Source organism: Delphinapterus leucas, chromosome 15 (genome assembly GCF_059928025.1).
Source record: "Delphinapterus leucas isolate spDelLeu-1000000601 "Yukka" chromosome 15, BTC_Dleu_Yukka2, whole genome shotgun sequence".
Lineage (NCBI taxonomy): Eukaryota > Metazoa > Chordata > Mammalia > Artiodactyla > Monodontidae > Delphinapterus > Delphinapterus leucas.
In genome coordinates this window covers 1,442,506-1,465,044 of record NC_143143.1, presented here as the reverse complement: position 1 = coordinate 1,465,044, position 22,539 = coordinate 1,442,506, and the positions used below count along the sequence as shown (strand labels likewise).

Below are 22,539 nucleotides of genomic sequence, written 5' to 3'. Positions count from 1 at the left end.
CGTCATTATCATCCATCTACAGAAGATCCATTCATCTTCCCAGACTGAGACTCTGAGCCCTTAAAACACTGACTCCCCCTCTCCCAGCCCCAGGCCCCCACCCTCTACTTCCTGTCTCTATGAACTTGACTCCTCCAGGGTCCTCACGTAAGTGGAATCACACAGTATTTGTTCTTTTGTGTTTGGCTTATCTCACTCAGCATTATGTCCTCAAGGTTCATCCGTGTTGCAGAATTTCCTTTTTTTTTTTTCTTTTAAAGGCCAGAGACTAATCCATTGTAAGTGTATACCACAGTTTGTTCATTCATACAACAATGGGCGTTTGGGTTGCTTCTACCTTTTGGCTATTGTGAATAATGCTGCTTTGCCCATGGGTATACGAATATCTCTTCCAGACTCTGCTTTCAGTTCTTTTGGGTATAGACCCAGAAGTGGAATTTCTGTATCATATGGTAATTCTATGTTTAATTTTCTGATGAATCACCCTACTGTGTTCCTCAGTGGCTGTATAATTTTACATTCCCCAGCCAAGCACAGGGCCTCCAGTTTCTCCATATCCTTGCCAACAGTTATTTTCTGGCTTTTTGTTTGTTTGTTTTGTTTTGATAATAGACATTTCCATGGATGTCAAGTTGTACCTCACTGTGGTTTTGGTCCCCATTTCCCTAATGATTAGTCAGTGTTGAGCACCTTTTCCTGTGCTTATTGGCCATTTGTATATCTTCTTTGGAGAAATGTCTGTTCAAGTCCTAAGCCATTTTTTAATTGCGTTGTTTTCTTGGTGTTGCATTGTGACGACTCTTCATGTATTCTGGATACTAACTTAGATCCTTATCAGATATGTGATCAGTAGACATATTCTCCTAATCTGTGGATTGCCTTTTCACTCTCTCAATAGTGTTCTTTGTACAGAAGTTTTTTTTTTTTTTGCGGTACGCGGGCCTCTCACTGCTGTGGCCTCTCCTGTTGCGGAGCACAGGCTCCGGACATGCAGGCTCAGCGGCCATGGCCCACGGGCCCAGCCGCTCCGCGGCATGTGGGATCCTCCCGGACCGGGGCACAAACTCGTGTCCCCTGCATCGGCAGGTGGACCCTCAACCACTGCGCCACCAGGGAAGCCCAGTACAGAAGTTTTTAATATTGACTGAAGTCCAACTTACCTGTTTTTCTTTTGTGGTCTACGCTCTTGGTGCCATAACCAAGAAGTCATTGCCAAATCCACTGTCAGGAGGCTTTTCTCCTGTGTTTTCTTCGAAGAGCCTTATAGCTTTAGCTCTTAGATATAGGTCTTTGATGGATTTTGAGCTTATTTTTGTATGTGGTTTTAGGTAAGGTCCAGATTTCTTCTAGTTTTCCCATCACCATTTGTTGAAAAGACTGTCCCTTCCCCCATTGAATGGTCTTGGCTCTCTTTTCGAAAATCATTTGACCACATGTGCTAGGGTTTATTTCTGGGCTTTATGTTCTATTCCACTGGTCTACATTCTGTTTTTAAGCCAGGACCACTTTGTTTTGATTATCGTGGCTTTGTAATGAGTTTTGAAATCAGGAAGTGTGAGCCCTCCAACTTGATCTTTTTTTTTCAAGATTTTTTTGGCTATTCTAGATCCCTTGAGATTCTATATGAATTTTAGGGTGGATTTTTCTATTTCTGAAAAAAACATGATTGGGATTTTGAAAGGGATTGCATTGAATCTAGTTGTTTTCTTTGAAGTGAGAAGCTTATTCAACTCATTTTTGAGAAAATGTCTACCATATACCCAAGTTTGAGTAACTGTTGTCAGTCATTTTGTCAAGTAAAATGGGTTTTTCCCCCCATAAAAAGAGGCTCTTAAATCATGGTGCTTTTCAGTACAGACTATTGTAGATGGCAGTGCTTCCTTCCTTAAGTCTTTCTCGCTGCCCTGGTTTCAGGCTCTCAGTCACCCCTTCCATCTGGGACCTGGGGCTCCCACATGCTGCCCGCCTGGTCCCGGGCTCACTGAAGGTGTGTGGTGGCCCAGGTGCTAACGGAAGTTCCTGCCAGTGACGGTGGAGGATGCATTCTTGCCTTTATTGGGGTTAGGGCCTGAGTCCCCAGTCCCACTAGCTCCCTGGGGTAAAAGCGGTCTCTGCTTTTCAGAAATCTAAACGGAGGCCCGATGACTCGAGAGTGCCTGTGTATTGCTGGGTCTCGTTCACTTGCTTTGACAATGGCATTCGGTGTGGCCTTTAAAAAAAAAAAAAAAAAAGGAAAGAAAACTTTTTCACTTCCTTTTAAAATGTTTAATTGAGAATAATTACATACAGTGAAAGGAGCAACCTTAAGTTTTTTTCTTTTTTTAAAAAACTTATTTATTTGATTTTATTTATTTTAGTTTTGGCTGCGTTGGGTCTCCGTTGCTGCACGCAAGCTTTTCTCTGCTTTTGGCGAGCGGGGGCTACTCTTCGTTGTGGTGCGCAGGCTTCTCATTGTGGTGGCTTCTCTTGTTGGGAGCACGGGCTCTAGGCGTGTGGGCTTCAGTAGTTGTGGCGCGCGGGCTCAGTAGTTGTGGTTCGCGGGCTCTAGAGCACAGGCTCAATAGCTGTGGCGCACGGGCTTAGCTGCTCTGCGTCATGTGGGATCTTCCCAGGCCGGACCAGGGCTCGAACCCGTGTCTCCTGCATTGGCAGGCGGATTCTTAACCACTGCACCACTAGGGAAGCCCCGACCTTAAGTTTTGAGGATGTGTCACCTGTTAGCTCCTCAGTGAAGTTTACAAAGCTTCCATAGCCTCAGAAATTTCCCTCTGTAACTTCCAATCAATTCCTACCCCCGGAGACAGCCACTGTTCCCATTTCTGTAACCGCAGATTAGTTCTGTCTGTTCTTCAGTTGTAGATAAATGGGATGGTACTGTGTGTTTATTGCTTAATAGCTGTCTTCTTCCTCCCGGGGCTGAGATGAGGTTGAGGCAGGAGAGGCTGGGACCTGCCTGGTGCAGCAAGAGTGAGGCTCTGAGTGAGCCCCTCCCTGGAGTTGGTGCCAGCTCCTGTCTCGCTTCACCCTATTCCCCACCCTGCCTCTGCCCAACATCTTACTTTTGAGATCCAGACATGTTTTAGGGGTTTACCAGTAGTTCCTTCTTTTTTAGTGTTGGCAGTAGTCCGTTGTGTGAACATACCTTAGTTTGTGCATCCATTCCCCTGTTTGGGGACATTTGGGTTGTTTCCAGTTGCTAGCTGTTATGAGTACAGCTGCTGTGGACATTCATGGCCAAATCTGTGTGTACCTGTGCTCTTATTTCTCTTGGGTCAGCACCCAGGAGCACATATAATATGCCAAAGTGTTTTCCAACGTGGTTATATGATTTTACATGCCTACCCACTTCATATGGGAGTTCCTGTGGCACTATAACTTCACCAAAATTTGATGGGCTGTTTAAAAAGAAGTTACGTGGTTATTCCAGTGGGTGTGAGTGAAGTGGTCTCTCCTGGTGACCATTTCCTGGTGACTCTGTTGTGCTCCTTTCCCTGTGCTCACTGGCTTGTGTGTTCTTTAGCCAAGTGTCTGTTCTAAGTCTTTTGCAACGTTTTGTTGCGTTGTTTTTTGTTGTTGTTGATTTCTATGAGTTCTTTGTATATTCTGGATACAAGTCCTTTATCAAATGTATGTCTTGCCAATATTTTAACCTAGTCTATAGCTTGGCTTTTCATTTTCTTAACTATTAAAAAAATTGTTTAAATATAATTCATATTGCATAACATTAACTGTCGTGAAGTGTATAATTGAATACTTCTAAGTATACCCCTAAGATCGTGCAACTTTCTGATTCCAGAACAGTTTCATGACCCCCCCCCCCCGCCGCAAGAAACCCTGTACCTGTTAGCAGACCCCCCCCTTCCCTGCAGCCACTGGTCTGCCTTCTCTCAGCGTGGATTTGCCTACTGTGGCTATTTAGTATAAATGGAATCACAGCACATGGAGCCCTTGTCACAGCTCATCCATGTTGTGGTGTGTCTCTGTGCTTCGTACCTTTTTACAGGTGAATAATACCCTGTTAGATGGATATATTACATTTTGTTTATCCATTCAGCAGTTGATAGACATTTGGGTTGTTTACAGTGTTGGCGATTAAAAATAATGCTGCCATAAACATTTGTGTACGGGTTTTTGTGTGGACATATGTTTGTTTTTGGTTCTCTTGGGAGCGGAATTCCTAGTGTGGAATTACTAGGTCATATGGTACTTTTTGAGGGATTGCCAAACTGTTTTCCACAGTGGCTGTGGCATAAATGTTCCCACCAGCAGTGTGTGAGGGTTCCAGTTTCTTCACAGTCCTCACCAACACTTGTTTTTATCTGTCTTTTTGATTCCAGCTGACTTAGTCGGTGTGAAGTGGTACCTCACTGTGATGTAAATCTGTATTTCCTGTGGCTAAACTGAGTAGAACCCGTGCCCATACAAAGATACGAACAGGACAGGATCACTCAGAAAAGTCGCTAAACAGGCAGACAACCACAGCCAGCAGCAGCAGCAGTAAATCGTGGGGCCGGTAGAGAGTCTGGTTTCCAGAGGTGCCGCACTGTATTATTTGAAGTGTCCGGTTTTCAGGAGGAATTACAGGGCGTGCAAAGAAGCACAGTAAAACTCACATACAGGGAAAAAGGGATCAGTAGAAATAGCGAATGTCAATACAAGGAAGTGACCAAAAGGAATGAAAAGGAAGCCCTTTTCCCTTGAAGAGCTTAGTAACTGAAGTAAAATGAGCTCAGCAGTGGAGGGAGCCGTCAGAGGGTGAATCGGCAACTTGAGGACAGCTCCCCTGAGGTCATCCAGCACGAGGAACAGAGGAAAGACCACGAGGATGGGTGCTCTTGCCACGTGTATTCAACACGGTGCTGCAGAGTGTGCCCAGAGCGACACTGCCAGGAAAGGAAATAAAAGACCTCCAGACCCGGCAGGAAGGAGCAACACTCTCTCTGCAGGTGACATGGTTTCGCGTGTAGGGAAACCTAATGGACACGCACACAGGTATTGGAGATGTCAGCGGAATTGCAAGGTTCAAGATCAATGTGTGAAAACCTTTGCACTGGCTATGAACAGTCTAATAACAGAGACGATCCAATGAGGGATTTTGGTCCAATTTTTTGATTGCCTTTATGTCTTTGTTTGGGGTGCCATAGAAACCACCCAGTTTCCTCTTCAGTTCCATTATTCTTATTACAAAACCATACCAGACCTTTCATACTGGGAACTTATTATTATCAGTAATAAGTTAACCATAGCCATTAAGTCTCAGTGGTGTTTCTTGATTTTGATGAAATCCATTTATCACTTTTTTTCTTTTATGGTTAGTGGTTTTTGTGCTTTAAGGAGTCTTCTCCCATTTCATGGCTGCAAATGAATTTTCCTATGTTTTCTTCTAGAAGCTTTCTATTTTAATTTTTTGTGTACAGGTTTGTGATCCATGTCATGTGAAGTCTCAGGTTGGAGTCAAGGTTCATTTTCCCCCCTGCTTTTATCAAGTTTTAGTAGTATATTTGGTAAAGCTACTCCTTTCCCTTTGAACAGCTTTGTTACTATTGTCAGATAAATTTGAGGTATATGTGGTGGTCTCTTTCTGGATTGTTTTCTTTTGTTGATACATGTCTATCCTTATGCCAGTACTATGCTTTCTTGATTGCTGTAGCTTTATAGTAAGTCTTAAATCGGGTACTGCCAGCCTTCTAACTTTTTCCTTTCTTAACACTGTAAGCTGTTAAAGGTGCTCTTGCCTTTCTATATACAGTTTATAAATAGATCGATATCTGCAAAAAACCCTGTTGCGATTTGTGTTGATTTTTGTATTGAATTTATAGATCAGTTTGGAGAGAATTGACACCTTACTGACCTTTTCAATTCATGGTATACCTCTCTATTCCATTTTTGCAGTTTGTAGTTTTAGTTTGTAATAGTTTGTAGTTTTAAATATAGTAGTCTTGTAGGTTGTATTTATTTATCTAGTCATCTAGAGGTGTTAAGTCTTTTATTTGACTCAGTAATTAATGAAGGACTAGTAAGGTCTTACAGCTGGTCCAAAGGAGAATTCAAAGGACCATGTATTTATCATCAAAGAGGGACCGCTGGAATCAATTTTAGATGCCAAAGTGGGGAAGCTGGCAGTCTCCATAGGGCAAGCGGTGCTCCACAGGCTAGAGCTTGTATTCTGTGTACACGAGTCATTTGCATTACTGTCCGTTTTCTTCTACTTACCAACGTGTAAAATAGCTGAAAGATGATGAGACAGATAAGCTTAATGGGAAGCTAGATAGGACACCGTATCATCTTTTTCTGCCCATTTGAGGTTTTCACTTTGCCTTCTTCTTTTTGATTATAACAATCTCAAAGATTATTCTCGATCACAAAATAAGGCTGGTCTCAGTAGGTCTGACCCGATTATTTATGTATGTACACTCGGAGCATTAGTATATCACATACACAGTCTTTTCCGCTTTGCAGAATCCTAGAGCCAGATGGTTGTGATCAGTTACAAACAATAACTTCTCTCTGGAAATTTACATAAGGAATCTCAGATTGGACTTTCAGAAGCTTCCGTTATTTGCTCTCTGAAGGCCAGGAAAGCAAGCCCAGCACAGTCTCTCCAACAGACTTTATCTGCCATCCTGTACATTAGGGTGAATTCCTCTCTCCCGACACCCTCCACACATCCGCAGTCCTAGCCTTCCTGGAAGTGGCACTACCACCTGTGAGGCAGGAGCCCTGTAAGCCGGATACCAGGCTGCCTTCCTGGGGCTTTGCTGGCATTGGCTGCATAAGCACAGCCATTCTTTGACCATTAACCATGGTTTGCTGTGCTCTACTGACTGAGTTGTTCTCAAATAGGACACTCCAGCTAAGGCATTGGCTGTGCAACTTGTCCACTTCTATCCTCTCAAAGAGGGGGAGAGATTTTTGTTGACCCTATGCAAATAACCATATTGCCATGAAAGGTAAGGAGACTCAGTCAGAGGTTGTGGATTCTGGGATGTCAGTGAGAGTCAATGTCATTTGAAAATGCTTCGTTTCATTTTTATCAGAACAGAGTTCAGTAAACTGTTGTAGATTAGATAGCTTACAAAGAAAAAGTAGTAACTTCCTAAGGTGTCCAGAAAATAGAACTTAGAACCAACATTCACAAAGAGCCATCCAGTAAAATGCCCCGTTTACTTCATTAGTTCTGTGTTATTCCTAACCCGTGAGACCTTGGGTTAACAAAAGTCTGAAACCACCCGCTTCTTGACTAGAAGGACCGAGGAAGCCGGGACTCCGTGTCCCAGTGCACCTGAACAGCGTCTGAATGATGTCTGTCAGAGGCCTGTGCCCCGATCCGTGCACTGAGGGGCCAGTGGTTTGCGGTGCCTGGTGCTGTTCTCTTCTCTGAGCCTCTGTGACTGTCCTCCTCTGGGGACATGCAGACTTTGGTCTGTGGTTTATACATAGCTTCCAGGCAGGCCTCAGAGTAAAGCAAGACGATCCATATGTGACAGACTTAACGGCTTTGGTTAATGTATTACTGATAATTTTCAAATGTGAGATGTCTTATGAGGTTATTATAAATAAGAATAATGAAAGTGATGCTGAAATTGGGTTGTTTCTGTGGCATCCAAAATAAAGATAAAAAGGCAATTAAAAAATTAGACAAAATATCTGTAAGGATAATGACTCAGCCTATTTTCAAAGAAGTCAGTGGATGTTAACATCTGATTCATCAAAATGGATGAACGTTTTTACAGAGAAAACAATCTTGGGATATGACACATAATAATCGTGAGCCACAGTACTCCAGGGTTATACCTCAACTCTCAACTGGAGAGACTTGGTGAGTCTGGGAGGGAGCCTCACCATCTCTGTTTTTCGAAAACTCCGTGGGTGAGTCTGACACGCACCCGCAGCTGAGAGCCCCTGGCCAAGGAGGTACTGGATTCAAACTGAAGAGGCAGCGCAGTGATGCCTCAGCGCTTTACACAGTAGCTGAACTCACGACCGTGAGCACCGTGTCGTGCTACTGGGTGTCACTGGGCCCAGCTCCCTTGTCAGCTGAGGTGGAAGCTGAGGGCGGGATGTGGAGGCGTCACTGGCCGCTTCTGAGGCAGGGCCTTCTGGAAGGTAGCCGTCAGCGAACGTTGGGGCCGGGTGTCGAGCCTCAGCCCTCTGGGCTGTGCGTCCTGGCAGCCTGACCCTCGTCACGAAGCTGGACGTTAGGGGAGGCGCTGAGAGCCCTGCCACCCCTCCCGCGGCAGCTCGCTGTGGGTGCGCCGAGCACACCAGTGCCTGAGGGGCCCCTGACGTGAAGAGCGGAGACCGGACGCCCTGGTGGATGGAGGCACCGGAGAGCGCGTGCAGCCCGCGGGGATGAATCCGGGAGGAAGTCTCCACAGACATCCTCACCCGAGAGCAGGTGCTTTAATCCACTGCGAGAACAGGCTGCTGGAAGAGGAGCTTGCAGTGAACAAGAAGAGCTCTGGGAGAGTCAGGTTAGGTGAGTGGGTATGGAAAACAAGTCAGCGCTGGGGCTGGCAAGGTTGAGGAAATTTCCTAGGGAGAAGACAAAAAGACAAAAAGAACAAACAAGAACAGAATGAAATCAGGATCGGTCCATGCGGACCATACTCGAATAAGAGGATTTGCCAAGAGAACAAAAAAATGGAGGGAAGGAGATCCTAATGAAATAATTTTAAAAATTTTTCTAGAACTGAAGGTACTATGCTGTAGACTGAAAGTGCCCAGTCCGGTGGACAGAAGCATACCGTCGCTAAGGCATGTCACTGAGAAATTTCAGAATGTTAGCACGGAGACAGGTCCTGGCAGCTCTCAGAAGGATGAAAATAGGAGACGTGCAAATCGAGAATCCAAACAGCAGCACTGGAATCTCACGGAGAGCAGTGCTTTCCAGAGTTTGCAGGAAAATTTTCAACCTAAAATTTTATACCAGTCAAAACTAACAGTCCCGTGGGAGGGCGGACTCACGGTATTTTGATATTTGCACAGTTTCAAGAGAATGTGTCTTCCTCATATCTTTCTCCAGAAAGCTACCGGAGGATGCATTCTACTAAAAAAAGTGAAAGAGGAAGGATCTGGATGTGGGGAAGAGGGCTGTTGGTGGCAGGAGGGAGTGACAGTTGTGCACCAGGGAGGCCCCGGGGGAGAAGGTGGCCTCTGGGAGAGTTCCACCTGAAGATGCGCTGACAGGCACCCGGGGACGTCTGGGCGCCTCGGATGAAGAGCTCCGGGTGGAGTTGGCTTTAAGCACGCTGCAGACTAGGCAGGGGAACAAAACTAGCCTTCGGATGAGCACAAGGCAGTGTGGGGGTCGTGGCCTCCCATGTGGCCTCCGCGTGGGCGGTGTTCACCATCATGGGAGGGAGCTGCGGGCCTGCTCTGGATGGACTTTGGGGCCAGTTGTCTTGGTGGCTGGAGCCGTGATGAGAGTGCTTGGCGGAGGTTGGGAGGGGTGGTGAGAAGGAAGGCACTGAATCCCCACCGTCTACCCTGGGAAGTCACGGTCATGCCCTCGCCGGAACAGATCAAGGCAAGTAGCAATGTAAACATGTTATCCAGAGAACTGGAGGTAGATTTCAAAGCAGTCGGGTGCAGTGAGTGGGAGTGTTTGCTTCTGGGCCGAAGAAGCTGGTGCAGGAGAGCATTTAGGGCAGAAGGCTGCTGATTCCCAGGACAGGCCTTGTAGTGTGACTGTTTACACTTGGTGTAACTTGGATGAAAGTGCTTTACAAAAACAGGAGGGAAGAGGTTCTCCTGAGAATGTCGTGCCTGTCGGCAGGTGCTGCAGCTTCAGCCAGAGGCGTGTGTCCAAGCCCAGCTCCCGGGGGCGTCTGTGCCCGCACAGCACGGTGCTAACGGGGTGGCTGTGTGCAGGGCTGATTCCTCACCTCCCCCGAGTCCACAGCCGCCTGGGCAGCGCTCATGGGCCTCCAGACTGATCCATGCAGCAGGCAAGGCTGGGGTGGGATTGTGGCTGACCAGGTGGGCTCTCATGCCTTTAGGCTTCAGTCCTGCTCCTTTCTTACTTCCCGCCCAAAGTCCTAGTCAGTGGCCGGCTGCAGGCCGCTCGCTGCCGCGCTGGGCATTGCCCGGAGATGGAGCTGACCGAGGTGGAGCAGTGCCTCAGCCGCCTGCCTGTCGGGGTGGCCAGGTCCTCTCATTTTCCCCTGTACTGTTCGTGGCTCTTCCCCAAGGTGCCCTGGGGACACTTGGCCTCCAGCACCAAGACAGGGACTTCCCACTGATAGGCCCTGGGCTCCTTGCAGAGTCAGAGGGTCATGCGGGGATGAGAGAGACTGAGCATCCACGTCTAGAGTCAGGTGGGGTTCTGCAGCATCCTGGTGGTGTGGCCTTGGGCAGGTCGAGTCACCCCCCGAGCCTCCTTTTGCTCTTGTCACAGGGTAGGGAGGTGGTGGTGGGTACCGTTGTCACCCCCACGTCACGGATGAGGACTGAGATGGGCAGAGGGGAACAGCTGTCGTGAGGACACACAGCTGCTGGGGGCTGCGACGGGATTTGAACGCAGGCGGCTTGGCGGCACGGCCCACGTGGTGCGGTGCCTGCCCGAGTCTCACTGAGCTCTGATTTGTAGCTATGAGTTTTCATCTCGCAGTGCCATTGCCACACTCTCAGTAACTTGGAGTGCCTGCCAGGTTGTGTGAGCTAAAGAGGGCAAGGCTGACAGGAGACCTAGCCCCGCGCCGTGCTGCTCAGCCAGCCATGTGAGGAGGCCCCGCGGCCTCGCGGCCTCCGTGTCTTGAGGAGGCGAGCGGATCCTGGGAACTGGTGGCCCCTGGGTTTGGCCATGCTGCACAAAGACGATAGTGCCGGGTCAGCGGGCCTGGGAAGGTCACCACGATCTGCCCCGGAACCTTCTGCAGGCCTGCTGCGTCTGCCTCTGGATGGTCCGGTGTAGGGAGATGAGCAGAAGCCAGGCCTGGCCCGGGTGTCCTTGGTTGTGGGGTGCGGGGACGCGACCATGTCCCCACTCGCCCAGCTCACTCAGGGCAGATGGAGCGGCACGTCCTTTCTGTGCCAGCCCTGCTTCCGGCCCTGAGCTCTGTGTGCCTGTGACCCACATCCTGTCACTCTCACAAGGAAAAGAACGAGGTTGCCCACGGGACTCCCGGCACCTGGAGAGAAGTAGGTGAGCCTCTTCCGTCCCTCCCTCATCATCCCTTGGGCTGGCAGAGCTGACTGGTAGGTGGGATTGTCTTGGAGGAGCTTGGTGAGCAGTGGCCTCTCCGTGTCTGTTCTCTGCTCAGGGGGCAGCGGGGCCGCGAGGTGGGGAGAGAGAAGCCTTCACAGCTGGGAAGTAGGACGACCCTCCTTAGCAGCCCCTAGAGACGTGGCTGTCCAGAGACGTGGTTTTCTTATCTGTGACGTGGCTGTAACATTAATCTGTCCACGCGGTTAGTGCTGCTTCGTTACCCCGAGACCTAAGTTCTAGTGATGTACTTAGGGATGTAGTGTTACGATTTTGGCCCCTAAAGGTTCCTGGGACCCTGTACCTCAAGTACCTGTAGTTGGAGAGGGGCGGGAGGGGACCTTCCACGTCCTCTTGAAAAAATTCACTTGTGCCTTTACCTACTTTTATATTGGAGTCCCACTGGCGTTTGAAGGAAGAGGTCCCTTGCAGGAAGAATTCTGTTTTTGTTTTGAAAAAGACTGGTTTGGTTCTCGGGGGCACCGTTGCCAGAAGGTTTCACTGTTGTGTGTGCTCTTTGTAACAGGCGCCGTCTCCACGCGGTAACTAGCTGTGAGTGGTGTCCTGAACTCTTGTTCACGTTGAGCTCGTGTGTTACGTCTTTTATGGGTCTGTGCGGGGGGTCTCACTTCCCCTTCCAGAGCCTGGAGAGGCAGGTGGGACTCTCTTACGAGGGGCTTAGAGAAGTGACCCGCAGCTGGGCCCGGATTTGGGCGACTCTGCCTGCAGTGCTCTCTGCAGTTGCCGATGGGACTCAGAGCTCTCCTGTAGGTCACCGGGCGCTCGGGATAAAGCTCCAGTGTCTTTGCGGGGTGTCTGCGCCGTGCGCCCCCATGCTCTTGGGCGCGTGCTTTGGCCCTGACTCCATGGAACATGGTGTGTCTTTCACGGTTCTCAGTTAGGAACCTGGCTGGAGCCCTGCGTGCCCTCTGGGAGCTGTGAGGCCGTAGGCACATCGTGCAGTAGGGTGACGGCCGTGCTGGCCTTGGAGCCCCTGCCGGCTCGCTGCGCAGTGAGCGGCCCCGCTGCCGCTGCCGCTGCCGAATGTTGCGATTCTCGGCATTTTCCCCCCCTTCTCTTTTCTACCCGTTCTTTTACTGGAGCCACGGAGGGTAGCACCAGGGAAAATTGGGCCCCTTTGAGGCAGCGTTAAATCCTGCCTGTGTTGGCAAGCTGCGTGGATTCCAGCTGAGACCTCAGAATTGTTGAGAGAAGGAAGCTGTTCGGCCTGTCACAGCCGTGAGCAGCTGTCTCGGCTCCCCAGCTTGGGAGACGGCACCCCGTCTCCCTGGTCGCCAGCCGGTCACGCGGTTCTCATCCCCGGCCCCATCTCTGGGCGTCTCTCGGGTCCCTTGTTCTGGCCAGTCCTCCCTGCTGTCACACTGTGTAGAACCGGGCTTGTCTGCGGCTGCCTTCCTGCTCCTGTCTCCGCTCCTGCCTCTTCCAGCCCTTCTTCACACCAGCATTCGGAAGGCTTGCTCTGAAACGAGGCTCTGCATGTGGACCTGCCTGTTGGCCCTCGTTTCCTAGTGTGGCTGACGAGGTGTCCCTTGACCTCACCCAGCCCCTCTCGGAGCTCTCGCCCGGTGCGCTGCTCCTGTCCCCTTGGTGTCAGCGACCTGGCTCTGCACGCAAGCCACGCCATCACTTAGTGGCCGCAGGCAGTGCTGGATAACCGTGCACAGTTCTGTAGGTAGCCTGGGGCAATCAGGCGGCCGTAGTCAGATGCAGCTAAGATGAGGCATCCAGGTTGGCTTTATTCCCTGGGTGACACCTTCAGGGACACGCAGGAGGCTGGCTGCCCTCTCCTTGCTGTGGCCTCTCCACGTGGCTGGAGTTCGCTGCTTCACGTGGCTGCTGGATCCCATAAGGAGAACCCTTAGGTGTGCAGTGCTCTTCGAGCCTGTGCCTGTGTCCCCCGTTGCCGGAGCCATGGCCCGAGTATGGCCCAGGGCTGGTGTGCCTGGCGAGGGAGGCCTCGCCTCTCTTCTTAGAGACCCCGTGCATCACCGGGTCTCGACTGAGCAACCCCTCCCCTCTGCACTGGGTCACCTCCCTCCGCTGTAAGCACCAGCCCGTCACCACGCTTGGACCAGCGCTGCTGGTCTGGGATCTTGCAGCCTGGTGTGGGTGCGGCCCCATCTCCTGGCCTGCTGGAGGCTGCAGCGCCCAGCCTTGCCCAGCCTGTGGTGAGCGCGGGGCGAGCTGGGAGCAGGAGGCGCCCTTTGCTGGGTCCCGTTACCTCCTGCGGCCTCTTGCTCTTGGCCGGCTGGGTCCCGTTAACAGCAATTTATGCTCCTAAATGTTTTTCTTGACAACAAAGGTGGAGCAAGGTGGTTGTAGAACTTTGTTCTTAATTTTATTTCACAAGGAATGCTCTTTACAAACTAGTAAAATACAGATAAGAAAGGAGAGAATCAATTCCTCACAATCCCCCCTCTGAGAGGTAATCGCTGTTGGAAGATCCCTGTCTTGATTTTCATTGTCTGCATATGGACTTTAAAAGATGATTCTGTGCGCGTGGGTGTGTAGCCTTCCCTTTGGTGGATAAAAACTTGTGTGGCACCCTTTGTAAAGGCCACCTGGTGGGCCATCCCGTGGGTGTGCTGTCCTCATCGCCCTAGTGCTGAGGTGTTTAGGCTGCTTCTAGTTCTTACGGTTGTTGGCATAGCATAAACATTTGGGACCCATCTCTTTTCAAAACAGATGGACAAACAGGACCATGTCTTTCTCCGCCTAAGGCCCCCAGCTGCACATTATCACACTTGGGAGGAAACCCTGAGTCCTTCCTATGCCTCGGGGGGCCGCACGCCCTGGCGTCTGCTTCCCCCTCCCCTCGCCCCCTGGCTTACGGTCCGCCTTGACTTTTCAAGAGCTCCCCTCGTGTGTTTGGGCCTCAGGAACCCCCTGCTCGGAAGCTGCGCCTCGCTGGGCTGTTCTCCCACCCTGTCCACATTGCAGGAGACAGGTTCTTAGGGGACTTTGCTTTGGAAACAGAATCCGGGAATCAGGACGGGCGCTCCTGTTCGCTTAGTCCGTTCCTCTCAAGGGTGGAGAAAGCGAAGTTCAGCAAGGCGCAGTAGCCCGCCCAGCCAGCCGCGGGCCCTCCTTGGGGACCTGTTGCTTTCCCAAGGTTCTGACACCTTTCTCTGGCAGGTTTGGAGAACGTCTCACTGGTGAGGACTCCCGTCTCTGGGTGTCTGGCTCCCCACAGCCCTTTGTTCCTACGTGGTGTCCCTAGAAGCCAGCTGACTTGGTTTTCAATTCCCTGTTCTCTGCTCTGCGGTCTGCTGCCTCTGCTGAGTAGAAAGCCTTATAGGTCAGCTGCTGGGTCAACCTTGAAGGTCACGGCTGAGAGTGGGTGTCAGGAGCAGGGACCCAGCATCTCCGAGGGTGCAGGACGGGACTTGATTTCCCCTTTGGTTCATGCGCCCACGTCCACAGTCTATGGCCCAGGGTGGGACACACCTGCCTTTGCCTCCTTGTTTACCTTCCACCTGTGGCCCTGGGGTGCCACCTGCCCACCTCGGGGTTGTTTCACGTTCTGAGCTCACGTGGGCCTTTCCTGTGTCACCTTGGCTGTGTGAGCTGCACTTGTTTCCTCTTTGGCCAGTTCTGGCTCATCCCCCGCAGCCCTGTGGCAGCGGTTCTCGTGGGTAGCAGCTCTGCCCGAGGGTGCTCCGCGAGGGGCCCCTTTCTGTTGGAGGCCCTCGTCACAGGGCTTGATGATGGACGTGGACTCTGGCGGAAGGCCCCTCCGCTCCCGCCAGGCCCGGTTCTGCTCGGTCCTGTCTCCCGGCTCAGCGGCTTTGCTCTCGCTTGTGGTGTGGACATGCCGTGTCGTGCCTCGGGCCGGCAGTGCCCTCTCTCCTGGAGGCCGGCCTGCTTGTGGTATCCTAAGCCCTCCGCTTGCCACCCCTTTTCTGAGCTCCTGGCTGAAGTTGTGTTGGGAGCTATCATCCAGGCTTCTTTTTCAGTGTTTAAAGCATTCAAAAGATCAACTTTTCCAGAGTGGGGGAACAGGGAGAGAAAATTATGGCATTTGTTTGAAAGGTTCTGAGAGCTTTTTTTTAACTCAGACAGTTCAAAGAGCGCCTCTTGTTAATCAGAGGAATATTCTAGCATCCCTGGGGTGGTCATACTGGCTTAATTGGAACCCAGGCTGCTTTGAAGTCCTTTTAATCCTGCCTGAGCTGGGAGGAAGAGTTCGAAGGCAGCCACTGTAAATGTGAAATTTCTTCATTTTATTTACGTGTGTCTGGGGACCCATGTAATTCGTTCCCCTGAAGCAGTTCAGCTGAGTTGCTGCTCGTGGACGGCCAGGTCAGACCTGGACTTGACTGTGCTGGGGCGGGAGGCCAGTGCCGGTTCTCCAGGTGGCCGCTGCCGCCTGAGCCAGGGGACGGCTGGGTGGCTGGCGCTGCCGACCGCGGCCCGGACCTTGCTTGTGGCTGTGGCTCTCTTTATGGAGGTGCCGCGGGCGAGGGAGCTGGTGGTTGTGTCGAAGTCCCTGAAGGGTGACTCGTGAGCCCGTTCTGACAGAGGCCAGTACGGTGTGGCCTCCTCGACCCCCTCTTCTGCAGAGGGATGCACAGCTCTCCAGCCACAGACCAGAGGCTGAACCGTCACGGGCTTGTCTTTATCGTGTGTGTCAGCCTCACGAGCCACGGCCCTGTGTCTGCAGGTCCTAGCCCGGCCGCACAGGGTGTGCAGCGGCCTGGCCCGTACTGTCCTTCCCTCCTCAGGCTGGGGTGCCCAGCCAGGCTCTCGGTTCCTCCCTTTCCTCCCTTTCTCCCTCCCCGCGAGCGGCTTTATGGACTCTGACTGTCATTAAACAGGTGTGCTGTCTTCATTTTGTATTACCTGGAAATCGATAGGTACCACCTGTCAATGACAGAGGACTGGTAAAGTTCTGGGTGGTGTCAGGGTGTTGGGCCTTGTCCTGGAGGGCTCCACCGCCAGCAGAGACGAGAGCCACCACAGGGGTCCCGCGGGCTTCCCAGGTGACTGCCGATGCCCTCCCGCTGCGGCTCTGCAGGTGTCCCTGTTTCGTAGTCCAGGGAGGAGGTGGAGCTGGGCTTGGCCTTGACCCGGGACCCCAGTGCAGTGGCTGCTCTCTTCGCGCTCTGATCCCTTCCTGTTAACCGGCACTTTTGGAGCCGTGCCTGCAGGTGTTCAGAATCTCCTCATGTCTGCCCTGGAATGAGGCTGGGGTAGATGCATGTTCTCATGATATGCCATGTATTTATACAGAAATCTGTGGTAGCAGTAAGTGAATCAGAGGTGGGAATGTTAATTTATGTAAATCTTCTTCTTAGTGAGTTCATGCTGGTAGCTGGTAACCGCCACGTAGCTTTCTAATTGGACACAGATATAACATTGGTTATGTGTTCTGTAATATTGTCTGTAATCGTAATAGTATAATGCTCTTCCAAAACAAGTCCTTTGTATGCAGTGTTTTCTTGACAGCCCCATGTGGTGGATACTACCATATTCATTTTCCTGAGGAGGGAACCGAAGTTTGGAGAGGTTAATGATTGTCAGACGTCGCATAACTAGTAATGGATGGAGTTAGGATCGGAGATGGTAACTGCTTGCTGCCGCCTCCTTGTGCTGCTGGTAGTTCGTGGAGTCTGCTTTTGGCACCCGTCACCCATCTACGTGTCGTGTCGGAAGGTGGAGCAGCAGCTCTTTGAAGAGCTGTGCACCTGACTGCCTCTCTGGATTGGCCAGAGCCCCTCGTTCTTCCTCTGAAATATCCTGATGGATTCCACAGCACAGCAGATGCTTGGGACGTAGGCTAAAAATTTGTTGTAAACATTCTGAAATGCATTATCCATTTCCATCACCATAAAGAGGATGTCTTTAAAGAGTAGGTACAGCCCCCTCTGTACCCAGCCTCAGGTTAAGAACAATTCCTTTGAAAACTCGCAGACCTCCATCCCATCCCTCCTCCCGCCTCCCAAAACCAAGCCCCTGCGTTTTGTGTTAATCGTGGCAGGATGCGCCACCAGTTGTAGCGCTTCGTCGCTCGGGCCGCCCCCGGAGGTGGTGCTGGTCCGTCCGCGATGAGCCTGTTTCTCTGCCCGTTGCGCACGTTATTGTAATCACATGATGGAATTAACTACTCTAGAGTCTGGTGAAAGATGTGTGAAGAAAGCAGGGTTCCTGTGAAAACAAAGTTGAATGCTTTGGAAAGTCTCAAAGGAAAGTTGCTAAAAAGAAGCTGTTGAATAAAGTGAATTGACTAAAAAAGATTAGGAGAAAAGCTGTAAACTTTAGGAAGATGGCAGGTGTCCATTTTAAAGAAACAAAGCTGAAATCATGGATTATGATTTGTGGTTTATGCAAAATATATAAGATGAAACTCAGTTTAGTGGACCCATATTTGGAGAAGTTTGCAGCTTGTGGAATGATTGTATATTTGTAACAGTTTAAGTTAAAATGTTTGAGATGCGTATTGATTACCTACTTTAGCCAACTTTTGGGATCAATGACCAGTCTTGATTATTTCAGATAGGAAGCTTGTTATTAATATATTTTTGCCCCACTTATAATGCAAACTATTCTTATTGTTATACTTAGCTAAACAACATTTAGAAATTATATATGATTGTTTCATTGTAAGTGATTATAATTAGTTTTTAATGCCTTAATTCATCATGGAATAATTGTTTTCTTTTTAGAAAAATTTTGTGTAGTATCTGATTCTGCAGTGTAAGTTTATAACACTAAGTTTTAAAAAACTTTTTTCCCGATAGGTATTTTATTTCCTTGGTATAAATATTAAAACCTTTTAAAAAGGTATGTAGTGATAAATCTCCTGTTGCACTTTTGTCCTCTCCAACAGGAAGCAGCTGGCATAGTGGGCTCATGTTCTGCTTCTCGTATTTTTATTTAGCAGTCCCATATTAATATAAAAAGATTCTTTGTCCTTTTCTCTTTATATTAAACAGATTCCATTGTATGGGTGGACTGTAGTTTATTTAACCAGTAGTACTGAACTTCTGATCCAGTGGTCTGAGTTCAAACTCTGGTAGAATTTAGTTGGATAGTTATTGTTCTGGAAAGGTATCATGATCTTTCATTCATTCAGCTGATATTTATTGAAGGCCAGGCATTATTCGAGGTTCACAGCTGGTGAAAAAAGAGAATAAAATAAAAAACAGTACCTTGCTTTTATGGAGCTTGCATTCTAGTTGACGCAGAAAGATGACAAGTGGGTAAACAGGTAAAATACGTAGCATCTAAGATGGTGATGTTTTCTATGAAGGAAAACAGTGCAGGGAAGAGTGAGACAGGGTTTGGGCTGAGGGTGGGAGAGGAAGTGTACGGTTTACAGGTTTAAATAGGGTGGTCGGGGCCGACCCAAAATGAGCTCGGTAACATTTGGGCAAAGACCCGAAGGAGTTGATGAGGGAGCGTGCCACGTAGGTCCCTAGGGGAGGAGTCTTCCAGAAGTGGGACATGCAAAGGCCCTGGGGTGGGAGTGTGGCTCCAGCCCAGTGGGTCTGAGAGGCAGCTGTGGTCGGTCCACCTTAGGCCTCACAGTCTCCGGTGGGGACTTGGGCTTTTACTTAGCATTGGGGTGGGGATGCACTGGAGAGTTTTGACAAAAGAGGCATGTGATCTAGCTTACATTTGGAAGTAGTCATTGTGGTGGTTGTGTTGCAAGCAGCAGTTAAAGGGTGAGTACGAAACCAAGGGTGATTACGCTGCCGCGGGGCTGACTCGGGGGAGGTGGGGCCCTGGGTCACGCGGTGGCAGAGCTGGTACGAGTGGTTGGATTTGGGTGTGTTCTGAAGGTAGATCTGACAGGATCTGCCGACCGATTAGAAGCGGGGTGTGGAGGAAGTGTCAGGGATTACAGGTTTGGCCTGGGTAACAGGCAAGATGGCGGTTCCACCTCCCGAGGAACAGGGTTGGCGGGGGAAGGTCAGGAGTGTGGTTGGGCTGGGCTGAGCCTGGAGGCTCCTCGGGCCGCAGGCGGTGTGGAGTGGGCAGGTGGGCACCCTTGGCCGTGGTCGAAGCCGGGGAGCCTCCCGACTGTGCGCCGGTGCTGCCGGCGCGGGGGCTGGGGAGCGAGGAGAAGAAGGTAGTAGCCTGGGCGTGGGGTCCAGAGGGTGCAGAGTACGGGCATGGGGTTAATCTCAGAGGCTGTGCCCACGGCCGTGGGGGGGCAGAGGGGACCGGGGTGGCCCTTGGAATCGGGAAGGCCCGTGGATGTGCAGTGACCTGGAGAAGCACACGCCTTTCGGTACCTCTCTTCCCGTCAGGCAGGCGGTGGGGCTGGTGGGCGGGCAGAGGGACCTTGTCTCACGTGGAAACCACCATTGGTCACAGGCGAGGGCTGTGACCTGATGAGGGTCCCCGGTGCTGGGTGCACCGTGTGGGCCTTCGGACGTGTGCCTGAGACGGCGTCTGTTACTGGCCACCTCTCCGTGGGGAAAGAGTGACTTGTTCTCTGTGCATCTGGGAGATGGGCAGCTTTAGAAGATGTACGATGGCCACTGTCCACCATGCAGCCAGGGTGTCGTGGACCGGCCCCAGGCTCGGGTGCTGAGAGGGACTGATGCCCTTTTTGTCCCCTGAAGGTTGGGTGCTTGTGGCCTCAGGACCAGTTAGTGGTCACAGCCTTCCTTTCTCTGCAGTGTCTGATGCCAGCTCACGGCCTCAGGATTGGGTGCTGCTTCTCCCGGCCCTGGGGTGCGGACCGGGCTTTGCCAGTCGTTGGTGACGTGAATCCTTCCCGACCTCCCCACATGACCGTGTCACGTTTTCATAAAACCCTGGCTTAACAGGACATTCTGTGCCTCTGTGACTTTTCAGTCGTGAACGCTTACTCCCCGTTTGGGCTTTAGCACCAAGTTTTGCTGTGTAACGTTTCCTACTTGCAGTTCTGCATAGTTTCTGCCGAAACAAACCTGCGAGGGAGCCCACCTCACTTGGGAGTATCCCCCCCCCGCCCCCACCCCGACGTAGGGCCCTCTGACGGAAGCCCACCCTCTGGGCTGTGGCCCTTTGCACTGTGGGCTTCTCTTGTGGAAAATAGCGCCCTCGAAGAGAGCTTGAGGTTTCTTGCTTGTTAATTAGTCTTGTGGTTGTTGCTGTTTGATTCATCTTAGAAATTGGAGTCCTCTGGATCTCATGTCTTTCGGACCCATTGAAATGGCACTTTGAGCTTCAGCGAGAGACCTGGCACCTGCCGTTAGGAGCCTCAAAGTAGCTGCCGCGGGGGCTGGAGTGCCTCCGCCTCGAAAATAGACTGGGCTCAGCTCCCTAGGCCTCCTGTCTTGCTCGCAGCTGAGTTTGAGTCAAAATTCAGCTGCAGGTTGAACAAAGCCTTTTCCTCCTCTGAAGCCCACCAGTTAGGGTTAAAAGGCTTTACAGCTGAAGCCAGAGTTTTAAACAGCAGATGTCACAGCTTGGGCTGCGGTTGGGACTGTCACTCTCCTGTCATCTCTGAGTTGGAGGATTCTGAGGCCCTCTGAAGGCCTGCCACTGTTTAGTTGGTGAAGGGTGGGGTGGATGGGTCTTCCTGGCGGATGCGCCTCTGCCGATTTGGGCTGTGGCGATACCTGGCCCGGCTCCTGCTGGATACAAGCGTGTAGCTAATCCCCAGAGCACACTCGGGAAACGTCTCCGAGTAGGTCTAGCCGCACAGCAGGTCAGGAGGTTCTGAAAAATGAACCCTCTTCCTGCCAGTTGGAGGTGCTCTGGCCTCTGGCCTTTGATTTGATGTGTGGTGAAGGCTGCAGTTGTTTAATAATCCTTCATGATTTCAACAGCCCTTCAAGGACTTCCCTCCGTCCGCACTTGGAGCTCGTGACGGGTGGGTGGTAGTGGGGCCGCGGCTCTCTGTTTCCACGGAACGAGGTCCCGATTCCTGAATCCCAGGGCTTCTCAGGTTCGCCCGTCTGCCTGTGTCCCCAGCGCCCTGGGCTCGTGCTGTGCTGAGCGTTCACTGGAGGAGCCCTGTCTTCTCTCAGCTCCCCTGCTTCTCCGGTGGCCTTTCCGCATAGGGAGCATGCTGTGTGTGTGGTTTTTCCCCTAGTTTGTATTTGTACGTAGGCGTGTAGCATATAAATTCTCATCAAAAGAAATTCACACAGTGCACATCAAGGTAAAGATCCCTTTGATCGCCACCGCCAGTCTCAGCCCTGACTGGAGGTATCAATTTGGGGTGAATCTTTCTAGGTTATGTTCTGTAAATATGCACACATATGGGTGCCTTTCTCTAGAAATAAGTGTAGGTGCGGTTTTGTACCTGAGCTCTTTCCCTGCGTGCCTCTGGGGGCCGCCCGACTCGCGGGCTCCTCCAGGACGGGGAGAGTATGCTTCTGGAGAAGGGGGTCTGGGCGCTCGTCCTGCGTGCAGTGCTGGCCAGGTGGTCACTAGGCTCTGAGCAAATGAATGCCCTCCCCATGGCCCAGAAATCAGTGTTGCCCGTCCTGCCCATCCCCCTCCTGCCCTCCCCCCATCCCCTGCTCCTGTCTTGCCCCCTCCTGCCCCCACCCCCACCCCCTGCTCCTGCCCTCCCCGCTCCTGCCCAGTGTGTGGTCCTTACGGAGCATGCTGTTCCTCTTCCTTCCTGTGCTCAGCTGTCAGCCTCGCAGAGCTTGGAGAGCGAGGGTGGAGGGATGCACAAGCAGTTACAATACACCGCACACGTCTGCCTCATTCTCCGCCTGGGTCAGGGCTCAGGGGCAAGAGGCCTGGGCCTCGGGAATGGCGTGCAGCCCCTCAGCCCCCATGCGCCGTGTAGAACCAGCCGTCCACACCTGGCCGGCGGGAACAGTGACGGAGCCAGAGCAGGTGCGCTGGTCCTGGGCGTCCTGACGGGCTGTCCCTGCGGCCGCTGGGCCATGGTGGTTGGGGGCTCTTTGGAACAACCCACGAAGATGCCTTGTGAGTGTGATGTGCGGGTTCAGCTGACAGCTGGCCACCAGTTCCGTGGCTCCTGGCTTCCACAGCTGGAGTTGTTCTCACAACAAAATTATAGACTCTTTTTGAAAAAAGGAACAAAATACCAGGAATCCCACAACTGGAATGTGACTCTGCCTGTTCCTAAACATCTTCTTCCAGCTCTTACCTCCCCAGGGATGTTTTTACTCGAACTGCCCTTAATCTCGTTTCTGGTTTTGCTTTTTTCAGTGTCCGTATACACTTGTTATCGTTGGACTATTTCCTCACGTCACTTACACTTACTGTCTTGATGGCATCGTGCATATGGCACAGTTCATACACCTAGTCTGCAGTTGTTGGACACGACAGCACAGAGTCAGGGACACGGCCTCAGCCTGGCCGTCTGGGTGTGGGTTACTCTTGGCTCT

The 22,539-nt window shown here is 51.3% G+C and overlaps 1 protein-coding gene and 1 long non-coding RNA gene across 12 annotated transcripts in view; one reads left to right on the top strand and one right to left on the bottom strand.

Moving 5' to 3' along the window:
• MAD1L1 (mitotic arrest deficient 1 like 1) overlaps positions 1 to 22,539 on the top strand; it is a 380,571-nt gene that overhangs the window by 45,129 nt on the left and 312,903 nt on the right. The gene's annotated exons all lie outside the window — the stretch shown is intronic.
• Positions 10,281 to 21,298, bottom strand: LOC149747358 (uncharacterized). Its single transcript, XR_016387712.1, has 3 exons — positions 18,846 to 21,298; positions 18,379 to 18,471; positions 10,281 to 17,374 (listed from the first exon to the last, which is right to left on the bottom strand). It is a non-coding gene; the product is annotated as an uncharacterized LOC149747358 (long non-coding RNA).